The following is a 23,292-nucleotide window of genomic DNA, read 5'->3' as shown; positions in this document are numbered from 1 at the left end:
AATCTTCTTAAATTACTGATTGTGACCTAAGAGATGTTATACAAATAACTATCAAATTATCTGCTTATTTTATATTTTGTTTCCTATTTATTATATTTAAGTTTTTTAGTAATTGTTTTCTTTAAAAAAAAAAAAGTCCTGCTAGTCATTCCATGCTGAGCAAATTAACTAACATATTCTGGATCAAGTATTTGCATCTTAAATATCCAAATATATAAGTACAATTAATAAAGAAAAGTATATTTGTTTTCAAATACTTGAAGGGCTCTTACCTAATATGGAAGATAGTCTTTGTTTGAAATTCTAAGTGTACAATTTAATGAATTTTGGTAATTTCATACAAGTCAATTGAATTAAATAGTTTGTACCTCTACAATCAAGATACAGAAGAGTTCCCTCATCCTAAAAAGTTCTCTTTGCTCTCAATACATTTCCCACCTCTGGCTCTAGGCAGTCACTTACCTACCACAGGAGATGGTCTTGTTTTGAGTTGTTTCAGAGTGTGATTTTTACTAATGGATATGAGTTAAAGAGATATCAGTATGATATAAGGAAGAGTTTTCTGATAATTAGGTATAAACTCTTCATCAATTAGAGAGGTCTGAACACTTGCAAATTAAAATCAATGCTTCAAAGTCTCTTCCCATTCCAGGGTTCTATGACTATCTCATTCGTGCTTTGGAATAGCATGTTCTAGTTAATTTGCATTTTTCTGAATAACCCTAAGTTAACTCTGGGTAACTCTTCAGGTTTTTGTTTCAACACTTGGTGACAGTCTTTATAAAATGTGTTATAAAAGTGTTCTGTCTTATTATCTTGGTGTACATTGTGCTAGATTTGTGGGTTTTTTTTTTTATGATTGAGAATGTTGTGATGACTTGGAGTCACCATCATTTCTGAACATTAATCATCACTGACAAAATTATCAGTGAAGAATATGAGGGAGTTTAGGTTCTGTAATTTGCTTTTTAAAAATAACTCTCTGATCTCAGTTTTCTTTGTTTTTCATCTTCTTCTCCTCCCCTCCCATACCCCCAGTAGACTCCTCTTTCCACTGTCTGTCCCTAACTGCATCAACTGGCTTGCCAGTCTGAATCTGAATTGGTGAAAAATGCCAGTTTTCTTTATTGCTTGTCTCCATGCCCTCTAACCAGATATTTCAAATTTACCTTTTCTTCTTCTTATTCAGCAACTCTCTAGCCAGGCCAACCCTCCCCTTCCTCACACCCGTCTTATCCTTATTACATGCCTGCATGGATTATTTCAACAACCTCTTTGTTTCCAGTCTTTCCCAAATATGATTCACTTTTATATTTCACTGTCAAACTAAGCTTGTCCAAATTCAGGATTTCATTCCTTAGCACAAGAACTTGCAGGGATTTCCTACTGCGTGGCCCATCAATTCCAAACTACTCCCACTAGGCTTTTAAATCCCTCCACAAATGGCTATACTACATGACTTAATATTCATTTGTTGCTCTATACACACTGGCCCTTTTCTGCCTCTGGAACACATGTTCCTACCCTCATGTCTTTGCTTGATATGACATTGTTGCTCAATCATCTTTACTCTATCGGAACTGAAGGTGTCCTTCAAGTACTACTTCCTTCACAAAACCTTTTCTGTCAGCTTCTATCCATACCAATTTCTAATGAATGGAGAATGCTTAGCTCTCAATAACTCCCTTCATTTTTACACATTAGCTCTATCTCTGTGCTGGATTGTACGGTCCCCAAGGGCAGAGACCAGATCCTATGTTGAATTTGTTTCCCCATAATGTCAAGTACAATGCAGGGCACATAGTATATAGTATTCCTAACTTTACAATGTACTTTTCACATACATTTTCTCTCTTATTTTATATCCCATAAATAACATAAACACCTGCAGATTGACTTACTTGTTGTCACTCATTCCTTGCTTACCTGAACATCACTATCATTTATTGTTCTGAAAGATCTCCTCTTACCTCTTCTCTTCTTCCAAATGTAAATAGTATTCACTACTTTATGAAGGTCAATAAATATTGGCATTGATATACCAGTAAGGAAAGAAAACCATAAAAGTGAAAGTATGAATTATCTGTACTATACTAAATGAAATCAATCCTAATCATTAAAAGTTACATAGAGTTTTTTAAAAATTTTAAATGGCCTAAACTTATATGCAGATAAAACAGAGACCCACAATTCTTTATCTGCAATTCTGAACTATAGAAAGCTCTTAAGCTGAAAGTCTTTGTAAGTTTATAGTCTTAATTTATCCCACTTAAAATGAATGTTTATATGTTTTGCTGCAAATATATTAATATATTGGGTTATAGGGTACTGCCCTAGACCCTGTTAGGAATGCTTCCTAATAAAAAGAATGTGTATTGTATTACCTTTTTAAAATCTAAAAACAGGTCTGAATTCTGAAAATGACCTCAGTGGTTTCAGATAAGGGATTATGGATCTGTAATACATTTGTATAGTGCTCTGCAACCCTTCATTTAATAATATCATTTGATCCTCCAAATAATGTTATAAGGTAGCTACTACTACTGTTATTATTTCCATTTTCCAGATTAGAGAAGATACAGAAAGATTAAGTGACTTGATGGTGAATGATAGGACTGAAGCTCATGTTTTCTAATTTTAAGTCCTAATCCCTTTTCTATGCCAATACTTTGAGCAGATGCTTTGGAAGTCATTCTGAGTTGTAGATTCTTCATAGACAAAATACAGAAGGTACAAACTTAAGATAAAATGATGACTTAAAGAGATAGTAAAGATTAAGTTTCCTCTGAGTTGAACGTTTAGAGTCTAATACTTTCTAAAGACTATATGCATATATATGTACATGTATATATGTACATATATAAGTAGTTTGTAAAGTCAATTTCACTCCCCGTTAATATAACTTACATGATAATAGTACAAAATCTGTACCTAACTTTCTTAAATATTTTCATGTATAAACAATAGGAGATTTTTGTTGACCTTGGAGAAGACATGAGCCTTCCTTTTAGACTAAGAACAGAAAGCAGATAAAATATTCTAGTATAAGGAGTATGAGGTTATGTTTTTGTGGCTAGGGAATTTGTTAAAAGGCAGAAGAGAAAGTAAAGAAACCACAAATGGGATGGCAAGTAGGTTGGCTTTCCAGAATGAGAATTCTTCTAAGAAAAGGGCAAAGGAACTTGAGTCCAGGGACTGTGTCCTAGGCATACTTGTGTTCCAAGTGTTCAGCTGGGTGCTTGGGCTTAGTAAATGTCCAACAGATGAATGACTACCAAACGAAACTAAGTATGATAGAAATGATAGGCAAGTATTTCTGAATCCTATTGTTCAAAGCTGAAAAATAAAACTGCATCAAGTTTAGGATACTCACAGAATGGGTCATTACAGTTTTGTAGAACTAAAACTTCCTTAATTCCCATATTCTAAGAAAAGCACTGAGTTTTGAATGAGCCAACTGAAATTTAAATTCTAGCTTGGCCACTGGACAGCTGTGTGGCCTGGTACAAAGTACATTTAAAAGTCCCAGTTTCCTTAATTGTAAAAATAGGGATAATAATATTTACTCTGAATAGTTGTTTTAGGATTAAATTAGATAATATATATGGAAGGGATAACATAGCACCCAATACATGGTCATCCTTCTTTGCACCCCTGCTTCCTTCCTTCCATCCTTTCATCCATCCTTCCATCATTAACATCCATAACACCTTTCCAAAGTAGCCAACTCTGGCCATACTTTTGGTGTTGTCTGAAACTGGGTCAGAAAAAAAAAGACCCACAAAATTCTCCTCTTGCTGTTCTGTGCTCAGGTATACAAGAACAGTTGGGGCAGAGCAGGAGAAAGGTGAGCTACAAGAAGGGCTTTAACTACTGAGAACCTGCTCTGCACCTTCCTAGAGAAACCACAGTGCTACCTACCTATTTACTCATTCATTCCTCAAGTATTTGCTTAGTGGTATTACCAGGTATAATACTTCACTAGGTTCTGAAATTATTGAGATAATAAATTCAGTCCTCAAAAAGGCAGGGGACCACATGGTAGGGAATACAGAAGTTTAAAAAATAATTGCAAATCATCTCTCAAGGTATATAACACTAGAAGTCAGTAATCACATACCTCTGTATTACCATAAAGGAAAAAGTGAGATATCTTGCCTGAGAGAAGCAGAGGAGGAGTCTGGAGACAGAGGTAGACAGAGAAAACTTGGCAGAAGAGGGGACATTTAACATATTCTGAAAGATCTTTAACCTTTAAAATCTCTTAGGATTTTTCCATCTTCGGTCATGGTTAAACTATAAAGAATGAAATTGATATATCAAAATTTCAATAAATGTTTTATTCTTTTCATTGGATCAAGTTTTTACAAAATGCTGGTTTCCATTGTCTTTATGTTGATGTAGTTTTGTTCTCTCCTAGCTCCCCTCCTGACTGGATGAGCCACAGCACGTCTTACAGCAGTAATACATTAGGTTAATAAAGCAATTATTTAATTGACTCTAATTTCATTGGCATTTCTATTAGCTAAAGGAAAGAGGTTCAATCACTGTTTACATTTGTAAAGCCAATATTATGGTTTAAATTATGGCCTTCGGACAAAATTGAAAATTGAAGCCTGATAATCCTTAAAGCAATATTTACAGAGGACTCTTTGTCTTTGTAAAGAATAAAGGGAATGGAAACAAGAGCACATTAAATCAGAGGGGCTTTTAAATATTCATTTTGCAATCAGCTTCACTGGTTTCCAGGCCACTATCTACCTTCATCATTCTTTTTGTAAAGAAATACCAAATCTCTTGCTTTAATTAGCCTGTGAAATAGAAACTATTGCTTCACATTTTTGTTTTTGATTCTGGAGTACAGGAGTTCCAGATATAACTCTCACAGTACAAATATTATTCTTCAACAGAAATATCTTGGGAGATACTGCTAAAATTAGTAATTCAAAAATGCCGACATTTTGAATAGGTAGCTTGATTTAAAGTGCGTGCTACCTAACACCCCCTAGTAAAACCTCTTACAACCACCCAATGAAATAACTATAAAAACACTAAAACTGATAAAAACGAGATCAGTCAGTAATCCTGTTGTCAATGGTTTTCCATGAATCACAAGATAATGGAAGTGGTCTAGATAGAGTTCTCTTACTTTAAAGATGAATGATCCAAAGAACCCAAATAGTGCTTGTGAAAATATGCTCCAGCTTGAGGGAATGTGAAAATCACTCTGAAAAACAAACAAACAAACACACAGAAACATGCTTAATATGGGGATCAGACAAAAAGGTTAGAACACTCTGTAGTATCCTCCATAGGATATAAGGCAAGCCTCTGAACAAACTGTGGAAACCCGTAGGTTACAATATGTAATGCAAGAAAGAGAAACAATGAGATGCAATAACAAGAGGCCAAAGTAACAACGGAAGTGGATAAGATTTGGAAAAAAGTAAAAGGATTTAAGTTGGTACTAAAGAAAATCAAATTAATTTTTGTATGTAGTTAATTTTAAGAAAGAGGAAAACAGATTTAAAGCATCCAGGAAGGAAAAAATAAAGCAGGTTACCTAAAAAGGGACAAAATTAGGCTGGGCTTAAACTTCTCTGAAGCATTAAGTGCTATGAGATGATGGCACATCTACAGCATTTTTTTAGTGCCATCTTTGACTTAACAGAAAGGTGACAAAAATAGTACATAGATTTCTCATTTACCATTCACCCAGATTCCCCTTATGTTTAACATCTTACATAACCAAAAAACACTTATCAAAACTAAGAAATCAACCTTAGGATACTACTCTTAACTAAAGTACAGAACTTTTTTCTACCACTGTCCTTTTGTTGTTCCGGGATCCCACATTGCATTTAGTTGTCATGGCTCCTTAGTCTCCTCCAATCTATGCCAGTTCTTGAGTCTTTGTCTTTCATGACCTTGACACTTTTGAAGGGTACTCGTCAGTTATTTTTGTAGACTGTGCCTCAATTTGTTTGTCTGATGCTTTCTCGTTAGATTAAGGTTGTGCATTATTGGTAAGGAAACCATAGAGGCAATGGGCCCTTCTCAGTGTCTCATATCAGGGATTAAATAACATCAGTAAGTCTTATTACTGGTGATGTTACTCTTGCTCACTTAGTTAAGCTGGCGTTTGTTAGGATTCTCCAATGTTGTTACTCTTTTTCCTTTGTAATTACTAAATATTTGAGGGAGATACTTTGACTTTATGCAAATATCCAATTTTTGCATAAACTTTTACCTACTAATTTTAGTATCCATTGTGTGGCAATATTGCCATGGTGTTTTAATAGTGATTTCTATTTCTCTTATTCCTTTGTATATATTATTTAGAATTGTTATTTGAGTAAGAGTTGTCACATATCCCCCTATTTATTTACTTATTTATATTAGTATGGATTCATGAATATTTATTTTATTATTCGGTTATAATGTAATGCAATCATTATTTATTTTGTTGCTCAAGCTGTTCCAACTTTGTCAATTAACTTTTCCAGGCTGGCTCCTAAGCCTTTTTTATATAGTCCCATCTTTTTTTTTTTAACCTCCTTACTTTCTTTTTTTTAAAAATTTTATTATTTATTTATTTTAGGCTGCATTGGGTCTTTGTTGCTGCACGCAGGCTTTCTCTACTTGCGGCGAACAAGGGGCTACTCTTCATTTCGGTGCGTGGGCTTCTCATTGCAGTGGCTTCTCTTGTTGCGGAGCACTGGCTCTAGGCATACAGGCTTCAGTAGTTGTGGCACACGGGCTCCACAGCACAGGCTCATTAGTTGTGGTGCACGGGGTTAGTTGCTCCGCAGCATAGGGGATCTTCCCAAACCAGGGATCGAACCCGTGTCCCCTGCATTGGCAGGCAGATTCTTTTTTTGTTTGTTTGTTTTGTTTTGTTTTTTGTTTTGTTTTTTGTTTTTGAAATAGCTGGCTTTATTTATGATTTGCTCATTTTACCTTCTTTACCACCTTCTTTTTTTTTTATTTCTGAGATATATATTTTGAAGTAATAACTAGAATTATGACTTATAACACTATACCAGAACATATAAGATTTTTAGAAATTTCATGTAATGTCTGAAACATTTATATTAACATATTTCCATACGAATAACCCAAAGAAAGTTTAGTATTAGTTTTTTGTTTGTTTTTGTTTTTTTATACTGCAGGTTCTTATTAGTCATCAATTTTATACACATCAGTGTACACATGTCAATCCCAATCGCCCAATTCAAACACCACCATTCCCACCCCACTGCAGTTTTCCCCCCTTGGTGTCCATACGTTTATTCTCTACATCTGTGTCTCAACTTCTGCCCTGCAAACCGGTTCATCTGTACCATTTTTCTAGGTTCCACATACATGCATTAATATACGATATTTGTTTTTCTCTTTCTGACTTACTTCACTCTGTATGACAGTCTCTAGATCCATCCACGTCTCAACAAATGACTCAATTTTGTTCTTTTTTATGGCTGAGTAATATTCCATTGTATATATGTACGACAACTTCTTTACCCATTCGTCTGTCAATGGACATTTAGGTTGCTTCCATGACCTGGCTATTGTAAATAGTGCTGCAATGAACATTGGGGCACATGTGTCTTTTTGAATTATGGTTTTCTCTGGGTATATGCCCAGTAGTGGGTTTGCTGGGTCATATGGTAATTCTAGTTTTAGTTTTTTAAGGAACCTCCATACTGTTCTCCATAGTGGCTGTATCAATTTACATTCCCACCAACAGTGCAAGAGGATTCCCTTTTCTCCACACCCTCTCCAGCATTTGTTGTTTGTAGATTTTCTGATGATGCCCATTCTAACTGGTGTGAGGTGATACCTCATTGTAGTTTTGATTTGCATTTCTCTAATAATTAGTGATGTTGAGCAGCTTTTCATGTGCTTCTTGGCCATCTGTATGTCTTCTTTAGAGATATGTCTATTTAGGTCTTCTGCCCATTTTTGGATTGGGTTGTTTGTTTCTTTAATATTGAGCTGCATGAGCTGTTTATATATTTTGGAGATTAATCCTTTGTCCGCTGATTCATTTGCGAATATTTTCTCCCATTCTGTGGGTTGTCTTTTCGTCTTGTTTATGGTTTCCTTTGCTGTGCAAAAGCTTTTAAGTTTCATTAGGTCCCATTTGTTTATTTTTCTTCTTATTTCCATTACTCTAGGAGGTGGATCAAAAAAGATCTTGCTGTGATTTATGTCAAAGAGTGTTCTTCCTATGTTTTCCTCTAAGAGTTTTATAGTGTCCGGTCTTACATTTAGGTCTCAAATCCTTTTTGAATTTATTTTTGTGTATGGTGTTAAGGAGTGTTCTAATTTCATTCTTTTACATGTAGCTGTCCAGTTTTCCCAGCACCACTTATTGAAGAGACTGTCTTTTCTCCATTGTATATCTTTGCCTCCTTTGTCATAGATTAGTTGACCATAGGTGTGTGGGTTTATCCCTGGGCTTTCTATCTTGTTCCATTGATCTATGTTTCAGTTTTTGTGCCAGTACCATATTGTCTTGATTACTGTAGCTTTGTAGTATAGTCTGAAGTCAGGGAGTCTGATTCCTCCAGCTCCGTTTTTTTCCCTCAAGACTGCTTTGGCTATTTGGGGTCTTTTGTGTCTCCATACAAATTTTAAGATGATTTGTTCTAGTTCCGTAAAAAATGCCATTGGTAATTTGATAGGGATTGCATTGAATCTGTAGATTGCTTTGGGTAGTATAGTCATTTTCACAATATTGATTCTTCCAATCCAAGAACATGGTATATCTCTCCATCTGTTGGTATCATCTTTAATTTCTTTCATCAGTGTCTTATAGTTTTCTGCATACAGGTCTTTTGTTTCCTTAGGTAGGTTTATTCCTAGGTATTTTATTCTTTTTGTTGCAATGGTAAATGGGAGTGTTTCCATAATTTCTCTTTCAGATTTTTCATCATTAGTGTATAGGAATGCAAGAGATTTCTGTACATTAATTTTGTATCCTGCAACTTTACCAAATTCATTGATTAGCTCTAGTAGTTTTCTGGTGGCATCTTTAGGATTCTCTATGTATAGGATCATGTCATCTGCAAACAGTGACAGTTTTACTTCTTCTTTTCCGATTTGGATTCCTTTTATTTCTTTTTCTTCTCTGATTGCTGTGGCTAGGACTTCCAAAACTATGTTGAATAATAGTGGTGAGAGTGGACATCCTTGTCTTGTTCCTGGTCTTAGAGGAAATGCTTTCATTTTTCACCATTGAGAGTGATGTTTGCTGTGGGTTTGTCATATATCACCTTTATTATGTTGAGGTAGGTTCCCTCTATGCCCACTTTCTGGAGAGTTTTTATCATAAATGGATGTTGAATTTTGTCAAAAGCTTTTTCTGCATCTATTGAGATGATCATATGGGTTTTTTTAATGTTTTTTTTTTAAATTAATTAATTTATTTTTGGCTGTGTTGGGTCTTCGTTTCTGTGACAGGGCTTTCTCTAGTTGCGGTGAGCGGGGGCCACTCTTCATCGCGGTGCGCAGGCCTCTCACTATCGCGGCCTCTCTTGCTGCGGAGCACAGGCTCCAGACGCGCAGGCTCAGTAACTGTGGCTCACGGGCCCAGTTGCTCTGCGGCATGTGGGATCTTCCCAGACCAGGGCTCGAACCCGTGTCCCCTGTATTGGTAGGCGGATTCTCAACCACTGCACCACCAGGGAAGCCCGATCATATGGTTTTTATTCTTCAATTTGTTAATATGGTGTATCACATTGATTGATTTGCATATATTGAAGGATCCTTGCATCCCTGGGATAAATCCCATTTGATCATGGTGTATGATCCTTTTAATGTGTTGTTGGATTCTGTTTGCTAGTATTTTGTTGAGGATTTTTGCATCTATATTTGTCAGTGATACTGGTCTGTAACTTTCTTTATTTGTAGTATCTTTGTCTGGTTTTGGTATCAGGGTGATGGTGGGGCAGGCAGATTCTTAACCACTGTGCCACCAGGGAAGTCCCTAACCTCCTTACTTTCTGATGTACCAGGCTCATATTGTGTTTTCCCTGCCCTAGCCCTAGAAGTAGCTGTTTCTCTGAGGAGTCCGTCTTTTGCGTAGCAGAGTGGAATTTATAAACTAAGATTTAGATGCCAGCTGTTCATCGCTACTGGGGTACCTTCTAACTCCTTTCAGTGGATAGAGCTAGGAAACACATGTGTAGATACTAACTCATGCATACAAACACATCAAAATTTATTTCTGTATCATTTATATGTAAATATATTAAAAGAATAAGTTCATATTGATATCTCCAATTTTAATCCAACATGACAGGGCTCATTCTAGCTTTCTTCCCTTATTTGTAACTTCTTTCTCTTACAGTAAGAAACATGACTCCCATTTTCTATAATTTATCTGATAACCCTACTATATAAACATAAGTAAAAATATCTTTAAAAGCATCTAAAAATACTTTAAAAATCTAAAAAAAATTTTTTAATCTAAGAGAGTAGTTTTATATTTCTTAATCCCTCTGTTAGAAACAAATTACCAACTAGAGGACAGTGTTTGTGAACAGCTCTTTTGTCTTTAGTCTTAAAACAGTCAGTTAAAACGCTGCTTTCCAGAGTTTCTTAGCTTGGCTCCTTTCTTGTCCACCCCCTTCAGTGTAGTTATGTAATTCATTTGTAATATTGTGTGATTCCCATGTCACAGTCTGTATTTCATATTCCCCCCACATCCTAGTTGATTTTGTTGTTGTTGTTATCATATAATAAAATTCACTCTTTGTGGTGTACAGTTCTATGTATTTTGACAAATGCAGAGAGTCATGTGTCGACCACTAGAGTTCCCTGCAGTACAATTTCATCAACCCCCAAAACAAGAGTTACCCCTTTATGGATAATCTCTCCTCCTATTCCTAACCCCTGGAAAGCACTGATCTGTTTTCTTCTCTGTACTTTTGCTTTTTTAGGAGTGTCTGTCATGTAAAATGGAATCACACAGCATATAGCCACTTGATTCAGTCTTCTTTCACTTAGGAAAATGCATTGAAAATTCTCCCAAGTTGTTGTGTGAACCAACAGTTTGTTCCTTCTTATGGCTGAGTTATATTTTATTGTATGAAATAGTTTAAGGGCATCTGGGTTGTTTACAGTTTGGGGCTATTGTGAATAAAGCTGCCATAAACATTTGTTTATAGGGTTTTATGTGAATGTAAATTTCTTTTTGTCTTAGGAAGACACCTCGGAGTGGGATAGCAGGGTTATATGGTAGATGTATATTTAACTTTTTAATGAACTGCCAAAAACACTACCTAAAGTGGCTGTTCAATTTTGCATTCCTACCTGTCTATAGCATTTTAAGGAGAAAAGTTGTAACCTAAGAATTGTATGCCCTCCTAGATGTTTATGTGTGATGGCAGTAGAATTCTCATTCAAGAATTTTAAAACTATAGCATCAAATGGCCTTTTTGAAAAAAATTACTTAAAATCATATTCTAGCCAACTGAGAAGGAAATCATAATTAAGAAGTTGAAAAAAACCAAAACAAAACACCATTCCTAACAGACAAAATCCTAAGGAAAAAAAGGAAGGAAGGAAACTTCCTTTTCATAAAGAAAGGATATCTAAGAAGACAGATCACATCATATAATAATAATTATAAAACCAGAACTCTTATTAAAATCACGGGGGAACGGAATTCCCAATCTATTTAACATTTTTCTAGAATTTCTGGCTAGTGGAATAAGACATAAATCAGAAGTAATGGACTAACTGCTGGAGAGGAAAAGGGGAAAATGGTTATTAACTGCAGAGAATATTTCTTTCTTAGAAAACCCCAAAATACCACATAAAATCCTCTTAGAAATCAGTAAGGCTATGAAATATGAGAAAAATATTGAAAAATATCAATATCCCAGTAAGAAACTTAAGATATAGTAAAAAAAAAAAAAAATCTCTGAATAATAGCAACATACACACCATAACATTTCTAGGAATAACCCTAACCAAAATATGCAGGATCCATATATAGAAAACTATAAAAATTATTGAAATATAAAGGACGTGACCATTGACTTTTGCAGTTACTGCCATTCATTAATTCATTCAGTTTGATTACTTGCCCAAAATTTCTTTGCCACAGATATAAGTAAGTTCCATAAGAGAAGGAGCAATAATTATTGTATTCACGGTGTTATCCCCTGTGCCTAATATATTTCCTAACTCATAGTAGGCACTCCAAAAATATTTTTCTATATGCCAGTATTTTGTTCAGTTATCTGATCTATGAAGTTTGTATAGCTTCTAAGAAACATTCACTAAGTAGCTTAGTAGTTTTTGAAAGGAGTCTAGACTAGTTAATTACCATCACCTAGCAAATTGTAATACCCATCCATTTGACAGCATCATGACTCATGGCTTGAAGCATAGGTACGCAGAGTCTTACATTACTATCTTTTGTCACTTTCCCTCTCCAACATTAATGGATTCCACAACACAACACCAAGAATTTCAAAGCTTAGGAGAGTTTAGAGGATTTTAGAAATGGCCCTTCTCTATAAAAAGGTTGGTTATACTTAATCAATTCAATTTCTAGATCCCACAGGCAATGCTAGCTTAATAGCAAATGAATGGGAATGAAATTCTAGTAATTGAAAATTTGAGTTATTAAGGAAAGAAAAAGAAATAGAAAAGAAACCCACAGAATCTAGGAGCAGGTGAAAGTAAAATATTTCACAGTATACAGTCTGAGCCTTTTATCTGGAATCTGCTCTCTGCTTCCATGTAATACAGAATTTAAGGTTAATGATTCACAGTATTCCATTGCTTGATAGCTTAATTTCATTTCATAATTAGGTTGACATTTTTCCTCATAATATTCAATTGCTAATATTTTCCTAGGTTTTAAAAATAATGGAATAATATACCAGTAGATAAAGTTAGCTGAATAGCTGAACCACAGCTAAAAATAAAGCATTTTCTTGAATATTCTTATCATTTTCCAGTGTTTTATTATCTATGGGTGTGTGTGTGTACTTGTGTTTTTATGTGTTTGCTGGGGGTGGGGAATACTGTGTAGTAATTTCCCTGTTGTTCTTCTAAATAGGGACTTCCAGTGAACACTAATAATGGTAATGCCATAGTTATTTACTGAGAAAATTAATCGGGATTCTGCAGTGGTGTGTTGAAGTTTTGTGAAAATGAAATTAGAGATGCAGCATATTTCAGCAGTAATGAATTTGTTTATGTTGTATAAAGCAGGGTTAGGTTAAGAAAAAACAATTTTTCAAACTCAGTGCTTTTTGATGGTCAAGAGTTTATTCCATTGGGTCATTAATATACTATATTTCCAAAGAATTCTTTGGGCAAAGTTCATCTTCTGGCTAATGTTAAAGAAGAATTGGCCCACAACAGGCTTTTTACATTTTGTAATGATAATTCTAAATTGTTAGGTAAGATCCTCTTGAGTATAGTCTATTGCCTATAAATAAAAGGGCTGGCAAAGACCTTGTTTTTAAAAACTGAATTTACAACAAAGTTAGGCATATTAAACATCAATAGACATTATTGGTTCTACTGTATATTCCTGGGCCAATGATGGATTTTAACAGTAAAGAAAACTTAATAAATTTGATATGGAAATCGGAATTGTAATACAGTAGCAGGAACTCAACACGAAAATTTAGACATTAATGAGAATAACCTTTGAATGTCAGCTTGAATTAGACTTCCTGCATTTTGGCCAAATTCATAGGTTATGGCAAATAGGTTAGGTGGTAGGACAGAAATAACTGAAATGATTTTGTTTACTAAATATTTCAATGTCAATTGTTCACTCTATTTTTTAATGCTTCCTAGCTATTTCCATTAAAAAATGACAAATATTCGACCTTAAATCTGTATCATTAAGTATAGAAGGAAGGTGTTTAAATGGACTCCTTTTGGAAGTTAACTTTAGTATTAGTCAACTGATATATTTGAAGTTAGAATTTAAATTAGGGAGATAAACTCAGAGGAGAGGAATAAAGGGCAGTGCTGTGGGGATGTGAAATGGGGGGGAAAGGCTCTCCAAAATAGTAAGGCCTTCTCTCAAGATATTAGGTAGTTGTGTTGGGTTATTCACCTGGCAGTCATAGAAAGAGGTAATATACTACTTTACTTACTCTGTCACCAAAAAGCTCTGGAAATGTCAGTCAGAATTTTCTGTATATGGCAATAACTGTGATACACCCACTGCAAAATAAAGCATTATTAGACATAATCATACCTTAAGCTGTGATGACAGATGTTAAAATGACTATAAGCAGTTGAAGGGGAAAAAGGGTCACAGTTATCTGGAAGCAATGAGAAAAGGATGTTTGGAGAAATAACCTATTCTCTGGAGGATGATATGATTTTAGGTTATGAGAGATAATGGGTGAGGTAATTGGGAAGATAGAGCAAAGGGCCAGTTTCTAATTAAATTGACAGCATACATAGGATTTTACTCAGGGAAAATACCAGTGATCTGGGTTGGGCCACCATTTAGTACATACAACTCTGCAGTGAGATTGCTGCTGGAAGATGCCTTATAAACAAGGGCTGGAAACATGGCATGGCTTTTTGAGGCAAGACTGTTTTTTCACTACCTATCAAGATAAATACCACACCAGTGATGTGTTCATCCACAAAATGGTAATGAAATAGAAAAAGGGCATCCAGGGTGTTAGCTGTGGGAGTGAGTCAGTGCATTAATTCTGCTTAGCAAGAAAGATGTTTAAATTTGAAAAAAAAATCTGTAAGTATTAAAGGGTATTCGTACTTCCTGTTATGACACTCATTGGACTAAAATATAAATAAAAGGAAATGGACTGATAAGTTTGGTAATTGGCTATAGTGAGAAGAAAGCTGAATAAATGAGCAAAGAATAGATTTTTTAAAATTTATTTAAAAGGATTATAGTTTTCAGATGTTTCATCTCTTAAGGCAGGGTGACGTTGATTTTTTTTTTTAAGCAATACTTACATCTGAAATAGTATGTACATTTTTAGCCAGTACTCAAAAAAATTCCATATTCTATACAAATGGGGGAAATGCAATTCATAATTGACAAGGTATGAATTTTTTATACTTTAAGCCATGAGGTTGCCACATCAACAAATGTAATTCCTTAGCAAATATGTCTTATGTTTATATTTATGAAATGTACACAATTGACACAGAACCCAAAAGGGAATAAGTAAGCATTTTATATATATATATATTTACTTTGATTTACAAACTCCATTCTGGGAAATATTTATTAAATTAGAAACAAGGAGTGAATGCAAGCAAAATGTGCTTAGAGTTTCAATTTCTCTTGGACTTGGTGTTACTTTTATGCATTTTACCAAAGCTTGGACTCATATCAAAGTGTTGGCCGTGTTTTGCTTTGAGTTTTTAATTTTTAAAATGTATACAGAGCTACTCTCAAAGGTGAAAATGAAAAATTATTAAAACTTAAAATTCATCTATGGAGGCACCACATTGCAGTGGTGATTTCATGTTAAATATCCTAAGCTGAAACAGCAAGAATCTTGGAAAGAGTGACCAAGTCTGGACACATGATATACTCCACATTTTGTGTAGCTATTGAAGAGGGCACCACAGCTTACTGAAGGGGCCATAAGATGAAAAAATTTCTTGAAATAGCTTTGATATCCATTCAAATATAAGTTCTTTGAGGGTAAAGATCTTGTTTATCATGCCTCCCAACCTCCTTGATATCAGCATGAAGTTAGAGGAAGCAGTACTTCTAATTAGTTCCCCAGGAGTAAGGAAGGGAAGTGAGGAAGTGGTCCCATCATCCCCAAAGAGCTGAAGCAATGGGAGTTATCTTGAGAGGCTCCTAATCTGCCACCACTGTAAAAGTTGAGGCATCTCAACTCAAGTGGGTCTGAAATAAATCAGGTCTTCCAGTTCTGGCCTGCCATCATGGGATGCAAAGAGACTGTTGTTTTTTTTCCCATTAATTAATTTGTTAACAAATACAGAGTGGATATTAACTGGTCTTAAACTGTGAGCAGCTCACATTTAACTTATTATTATAGGAGACACAGAGACATAGGTTGCAGTAGATGTACTATAGTGGGTAAGAGCATTAACTCTAGAGCCAGCTGCTTGGGTTAGAATCCTGGCTCCACCACGGACCAGTTGTGTGACCCTGGATAACTCCTGGTGTGTGGCAATAATTAAAGTTGCTAGACAGAGACAAGACGGGTGGAGTAGTAGGACGTGAACTCACCTCTTCTTACAAAAACACAGAAATTACAACTAACTGCTGAACCACCATCAACAAAAAAAAACGGTGGAACCTACCAAAAAAGATACTCTACATCCAAAGACAAAGAAGAAGCCACAACGAGACAGTAGGAGGGGTGCAATCACAATAAAATCAAATCCCATACTCACTGGGTGGGCAACCCACAAACTGGAAAATAATTACACCACAGAAGTTCTGCCACAGGCGTGGAAGTCCTGAGTCCCACGTCAGGATCCCCAGCCTGTGGGTCTGGCAATTGGAGGAGGAGCCCCCAGAGAATCTGGCTTTGAAGGCCAGCAGTGTGTGATCACAGGAATTCCACAGGACTGGAGGAAACAGAAACTCCACTCTTGGAGGGCACACACAAGGTCTTGTGCACACCAGGACCCAGGAAAGAAAAGCAGTGACTTCATAAGACACTGGGCCAGACCTACCTGCTAGTATTGGAGGGTCTCTTGCAGAGGTGTGGTGTGGCTGTGGCTCACTGTGGAGACAAAAACACTGGCGGCAGTAGTTCTGGGGAGTACTCGTTAGCATGGGCACTCCTGGAGGCCATTTTCCCACCAAGACCTGGCCCCACCCCACAGCCTGTAGGCTCCAGTGCTGGGATGCCTCAGGCCAAACAACCAACAGGGCAGAAACACAGCCCCACCCATCAGCAGACAGGTTGCTTAAAGTCTTCCTGAGCACACAGCTGCCCGATAAACACACCCCTTGACACAGCCCTGCCCACCAGGGGGACAAGACCCAGCTCCACCCACCAGTGGGCAAGAACCAGTTCTTCCCACCAGGAAGCATGCACAAGCCTCTTAGACAGCCTCATCCACTGCAGAGTCAGACAGCAGAAGCAAGAAGAACTACAACCCTGCAGCCCGCATAACGGAAACCACAATCAAAGAAAGTTAGACAAAATGAAACGGCAGAGGAATATGTCCCAGATGAAGGAATAAGATAAAACCTCAGAAGAACAACTAGGTGAAGTGGAGATAGGCAATCTACCCAAAAAAGAATTCAGAGTAATGATAGTAAAAATGATACACGATCTCAGAAAAAGAATGGAGGTACAAATCGAGAAGATACAAGAAATGTTTAACAAAGACCTAGGAGAACCAAAGAAAAAACAAACAGAGATGAACGGTACAATAACTAAAATGAAAAATACACTAGAAGGAATCAATAGCAGAATAACTGAGGCAGAAGAACGAATAAGTGAGCTGAAAGACAGAATGGCAGAAATCACTGCCATGAAACAAAATAAAGAAAAAGAATGAAAAGAAACAAGGACGGTCTCCGAGACCTCTGGGACAACATTAAATGCATCAACATTCTCATTATAGGTATTGCAGAAGGAGAAGAGAGAGAGAAAGGACCTGAGAAAATATTTGAAGGATAATAGCTGAAAACTTCCCTAACATGGGAATGGAAACAGTCACCCAAGTCCAAGAAGCTCAGACAGTTGCAGGCAGGACAGACACAAGGAGGAACATGCTGAGATGCATACTAATCGAGTTGACAAAAGCTAACAACAAAGAAAAAATATTAAAAGCAACAAGGGAAAAGCAACAAATAACATACAAGGGAATTCCCATAAGGTTATCAGCTGATTTCTCAGCAGAAACCCTGCAGACCAGAAGGAAGTGACATGATATATTTACAGTGAGGAAAGGGAAGAAGCTATAACCAAGAACACTCTATCCGGCAAGGCTCTCATTCAGATTTGATGGAGAAATCAAAAGCTTTACAGACAAGCAAAAGCTAAAAGAATTCAGCACCACCACACCAGCTTTGCAACAAATGATAAAGGAACTTCTCTAGGTGAAAAAGAAAAGGCCACAACAAGAAACAAGAAAATTACAAATGGAAGAGCCCACTAGTAAAGGCAAACATGCAGTAAAGGTAGGAAATCATCCACACACAAATATGAACAGACCGATCACAAGTACTGAAATTGAAACTGTGATTAAAAAATCCCCAACAGACAAAAGTCCAGGACCAGATGGCTTCACAGGCAAATTCTAGCAAACATTTAGAGAAGACTTAACACCTATCCTTCTGAAACTATTCCAAAAATCAGCAGAGGAAGGAACACTCCCAAGCTCATTCTGTGAGGGACACCATCACCCTGACACCAAAACCAGACAAAGATATCACAAAAAAAGAAAATTATAGGCCAATATCACTGATGAACACAGATGCAAAAATCCTCAACAAAATACTAGCAAACTGAATTCAATAGTACATTAAAAGGTTCATACACCATGATCAAGTGGGATTTATCCTAGAGAATCAAGGATTTTTCAACATCTGCAAATCAATCAGTGTGATATACCACATCAAGAAATTGAAGAATAAAAACCATAAGATCATCTCAATAGATGCAGAAAAAGCTTTTGACAAAATTCAACACCCTTTATGATTAAAAAAACCTCTCCAGAAAGTGGGAATAGAGGGAACATACCTCAACATAATAAAGGCCATATTTAAAGGTCATATTTAAATTTAAAGGCCATATTTAAAGGCCATAATAAAGGTAGGACAAACCTACCACTAACATCATACTCAAAGGTGAAAACCTGAAAGCATTTCCTCTGAGATCAGGAATAACACAAGGGTATACACTCTCACCACTTTCATTCAGTATAGTTTTGGAAGTCCTAGCCATGACAATCAGAGAATAAAAAGAAATAAAAGGAACCCAAATTGGAAGAGAAGAAGTAAAACTGTCACGATTTGCAGATGAGATGATACTACACATAGAAAATCCTAAAGATGCTACCAGAAAACTACTAGAGCTCATCAATGAATTCGGTAAAGGTGAAGAATACAAAATTAATACACAGAAATCTGTTGCATTTCTATACACTAACAACAAAAGACCAGAAAGAGATATTAAAGAAACAATCCCATTTACCATTGCATTAAAAAGAATAAAATACCTAGGAATAAACCTACCTAAGGAGGCAGAAGACCTGTACTTGGAAACCTGTAAAACGCTGATGAAAGTAACCAAAGATGACACAGATGGAAAGACATACCATGTTCCTGGATTGGAAGAAGTAATATTGTCAAAATGACTATACTACCCAAGGCAATCTACATATTCAGTGCCACCCCTACCAAATTACCAATGGCATTTTGCACAGAACTAGAATGAAAAATCTTAAAATTTGTATGGAGACACAAAAGACCCCGAATAGCCAAAGCAATCTTGAGAAAGAAAAACAGAGCTGGAGGAATCAGGCTCCCTGACCTCAGAGTATAGTACAAAGCTATAGTCATCAAAATAGTATGGTACTGGCACAAAAACAGACATATAGATCAATGGAACAGGACAGAAAGCCCAGAAATAAACCCACACACCTATGGTCAATTAATCTACGACAAAGAGGCAAGAATATACAATGGAGAAAAGACAGTCTCTTCAATAAGTGGTGCTGGGAAAACTGGACAGCTACATGTAAAAGAATGAAATTGGAACATTCTCTAACACCATACACAAAAAGTAAAATCAAAATGGATTAAAGACCTAAATGTAAAACTGGATACTATAAAACTCTTAGAGAAAAACATAGGCAGAACACTCTTTGACATAAATTGCAGCTATATCTTTTTGGATCCACCTCCTAGAGTAATGAAAATAAAACAAAAATAAACAAATGGGACCTAATTAAACTTAAAAGCTTTTACACAGCAAAGGAAACCATAAACAAAAAGAGAACCCACAGAATGAAGGAAATATTTGCAAATGAAGTGACCAACAAGGAATTAATCTCCAAACTATACAAACAGCTGATGCAGCTCAATATCAAAAAAACAAAAAACAAACCAAACAACCCAATCAAAAAATGGGCAGATCTAAATAGACATTTCTTCAAAGAAGACATATAGATGGTCAAGAGGCACATGAAAAGATGCTCAACATCGATAATTATTAGAGAAATGCAAATCAAAACTACAGTGAGGTACCATGTCACACTGGTCAGAATGGCCATCATCAAAAAGTCTACAAACAATAAATGCTGGAGCGGGTGTGGAGAAAAGGGAACCCTCCTACACTGTTGGTCAGAACGTAAATTGGTACAGACACTATGGAGAATAGTATGAAGGTTCCTTAAAAAACTAAAAATAGAACTACCATATCATCCAGCAATCCCACTCCTGGGCATATATCTGGAGAAAACCATAATTCGAAAAGGTACATGCACCCCAATGTTCATTCCAGCACTATTTACAATAGCCAAGACACAGAGCAACCTAAATGTCCACTGACAGAGGAATGGATAAAGAAGATGTGGTATATATATATACAAAGGAATATTACTCAGCCATAAAAATAATGAAATAAAACCATTTGCAGCAACATGGATGGACCTAGAGATTATCATACTAAGTGAAGTAAGTCAGACAGAGAAAGACAAATATCATATGGTATCAATTATATGTGGAATCTAAAACAAAAAAATGACACAAATTAACTTATTTACAAAACAGAAATAGACTCACAGACTTAGAGAATGAACTTATGGTTACCAGGGGGGAAGGGTGGGGGGGAGGGATAGATTGGGAGTTTGAGATTGACATGTATACACTGCTATATTTAATATAGGTAGCCAAAAAGGACCTACTGTATAGCGTAGGGCATTCTACTCAATATTCTGTAATAACCTAAATGGGAAAAGAATTTGAAAAAAAATAGATACATATATATGTATAACTGAATCACTTTGCTGTATACCTGAAACTAACACAACATTGTTAATCAACTATACTCCAATATAAAATAAAAATTTTTTTAATTAATTAAAGTTGCTATGAGGGCTAAATGAATTACTATATGCAAAGTCCTTAGAACAGTGCCTGGTACATTGAAATTTCTAAATAAGCATTAGCTGTCATAATTATATGCTCCAAACCCCCCCCCCCCAGTGCCAGTACATAGTAGGCATTCAGTAAATAATTTCATTCATTCAGTAATGAAAGAACGTTGGATACTATGTGAATATGAATACATAGGCAGTGACTCAATGAAGAATAATGGCACCATTAACCGTGTAGAGCTCTCATTTTCTCCTAGGTTCTAGAACAGTTTTAAACTTTCTAAATTCTTAGCCAATTTTAAATAAAATATGAGCCAGGTCTATATTTCAAATCCTTTTCTAAACATGATGCTGCTATTAATTTGAACGAGAGGTTGCAAACAGGCATTTCAGCTGATAGATCTCACGTTTATAAATAGTGCTTTCATTCAGATTGTTATCCCCAGAAGTGGTTATGCAGTGGTTAGTTAGCCTTGTGCCAGTCTGCGTTGCCAAAACAACCTGTGATGCCTGGGTTGTCATCAGCTTTACATGGCTAGTATAAATGCATTCAATTTTTAGAAGTTTTAGAGTTGCAAATATGTAATCCTTTTCTTCTTGGTGAAAATAAGACTTTTTAAACAATCATTTTTGGAGCAAGAATAACATTTCTTGACATAGCTTACGTAACTTTTAACATAGCAGTTTAGTAAATGGGATACACAGCAAGTGTCTATAGAACACAGTCCATGAAAATTTCCAAGTACATCAAATTTAGCTAGAAAAGAAAAAGACTTTTTTATTCATTAAATTGTACATTACTCTGAGAAAAATACATTGCTGAGAAAAAAAGAGCAATATGGTTCTCACGACATATAGTAGTCTTGACACTTCTCCTAGCAAAGGGCATTTCTTCTGTATCAGCAGTGAGTGCTAGCCAAATAGCATGACCTTGGACTTCTATCTAAACTCTTAGAATTTTTAAAAATCCATTGGTGATAAAAGTCTCTATGAAAATATGGGTGATTTACTGGTAATGGAAAAGTTCAGCTTCCATTACTACTGATGGCTATGCTTCCATTTATGTTTTCCCTAAGCCATAACTGTTTAAAATGTTACCGTTAGCATTCTTACTTGTCCCATTGGTTGGTATATAACTCTCCTACTTAAATATATAGAACAAATCATATTAATGAAAATAAATTGTTGGAAAGTTAAGTTGTGTTGCAGATAGTCTCTGTAGACTATAAATTCAAATTAAGGGTTTTGCTGCTTGTTTCTGAGCTTGGAACGATTCATTTTACTGTATTACTAGTAGCAAAAGAAATCAACTACCTTATAAAAGAACATCCATTTGAATTCTTGCAGAAATAGCTAGATAAACTGCATATATAGCTAGTTATCATAAACATATAACAAATTCTTGGCTAAAGCAAGCAACCAACCTGCTAATTCATGATGGCAAGTTTTGATATTTAATTATATTGAGTATGGATTTCAGATATAAGTGTATTTATATATATATTTAATATATATTTCACTATTCATTTATTCTATTTATTTCTATACACTAAATATATATAGCATTGGGTTTCAGGGGTTCTAAGTGGTATATTAACAAACTGTGATGTATTTTCATAAAATAAACAGACAAACCTTATTTTCTGGATATTGAAGTGTTAAATTGAGGCAAAATAATTTGACGGGAGTTGGAATAACTCACCTTATTTTAAGAAATGCTTATGTTTTGTAACTTCCAAAGGCAAGGATGTGATTTCCATTTATTGTATCCTATAAACACTGAACATCCTTTACAGTTCACAAAAACCTCTATAATATTCAAAATAAAATCTCTATTTTAAGTTTGAAAATAAAACAGTACAAATAAATGATATTCTTAACCATTTTTGACCTTTTTTTTGAATGAGTTACCTTAATGCTTTCTTTTTTCCTACTGAATTCTCCCCAGACTAGTATACGTTAATTAGCTTGAAGGAATAGCTAACTTAAGTTAGAAATAAGTTTGCAAAGCTCTCTGTGATCCCTTATCAAAGTGAGATTTTTTGCCATCCTCTCATTCCCTAATGCTCCTACTGAAAATGGTATAAGGCCTCGTAGCTCCCATGTATGATTCCTATTATTTAACTACTTTAGAGATTCAATACAAAGTTAAGAGAAAAACAAAACTTTTAAAGTATTAAAAATTACTAACTAGAAGGAAATTCTAAACTATTCTATTTT

At 35.5% G+C, this 23,292-nt stretch overlaps 1 protein-coding gene and 1 long non-coding RNA gene across 3 annotated transcripts in view; one reads left to right on the top strand and one right to left on the bottom strand.

The window, feature by feature from the left end:
- The window catches only part of KIAA0825 (KIAA0825 ortholog), a 405,558-nt gene that overhangs the window by 369,888 nt on the left and 12,378 nt on the right, over positions 1-23,292 (top strand). The gene's annotated exons all lie outside the window — the stretch shown is intronic.
- Positions 4,410-23,292, bottom strand: part of LOC118892293 — a 58,022-nt gene continuing 39,139 nt past the window's right edge. The window contains exons 4-5 of the long non-coding RNA XR_005019277.1: positions 14,139-14,208; positions 4,410-5,227 (exon numbers count right to left, since the gene is read on the bottom strand). This is a non-coding gene — a long non-coding RNA (uncharacterized LOC118892293). The remainder of the gene's footprint in view (positions 5,228-14,138; positions 14,209-23,292) is intronic.

The sequence above is a fragment of the Balaenoptera musculus genome, chromosome 3 (genome assembly GCF_009873245.2).
Source record: "Balaenoptera musculus isolate JJ_BM4_2016_0621 chromosome 3, mBalMus1.pri.v3, whole genome shotgun sequence".
Classification (NCBI taxonomy): Eukaryota; Metazoa; Chordata; class Mammalia; order Artiodactyla; family Balaenopteridae; genus Balaenoptera; species Balaenoptera musculus.
Note: the sequence above shows the minus strand (reverse complement) of the source record. Positions and strands in the feature narration are given on the sequence as shown.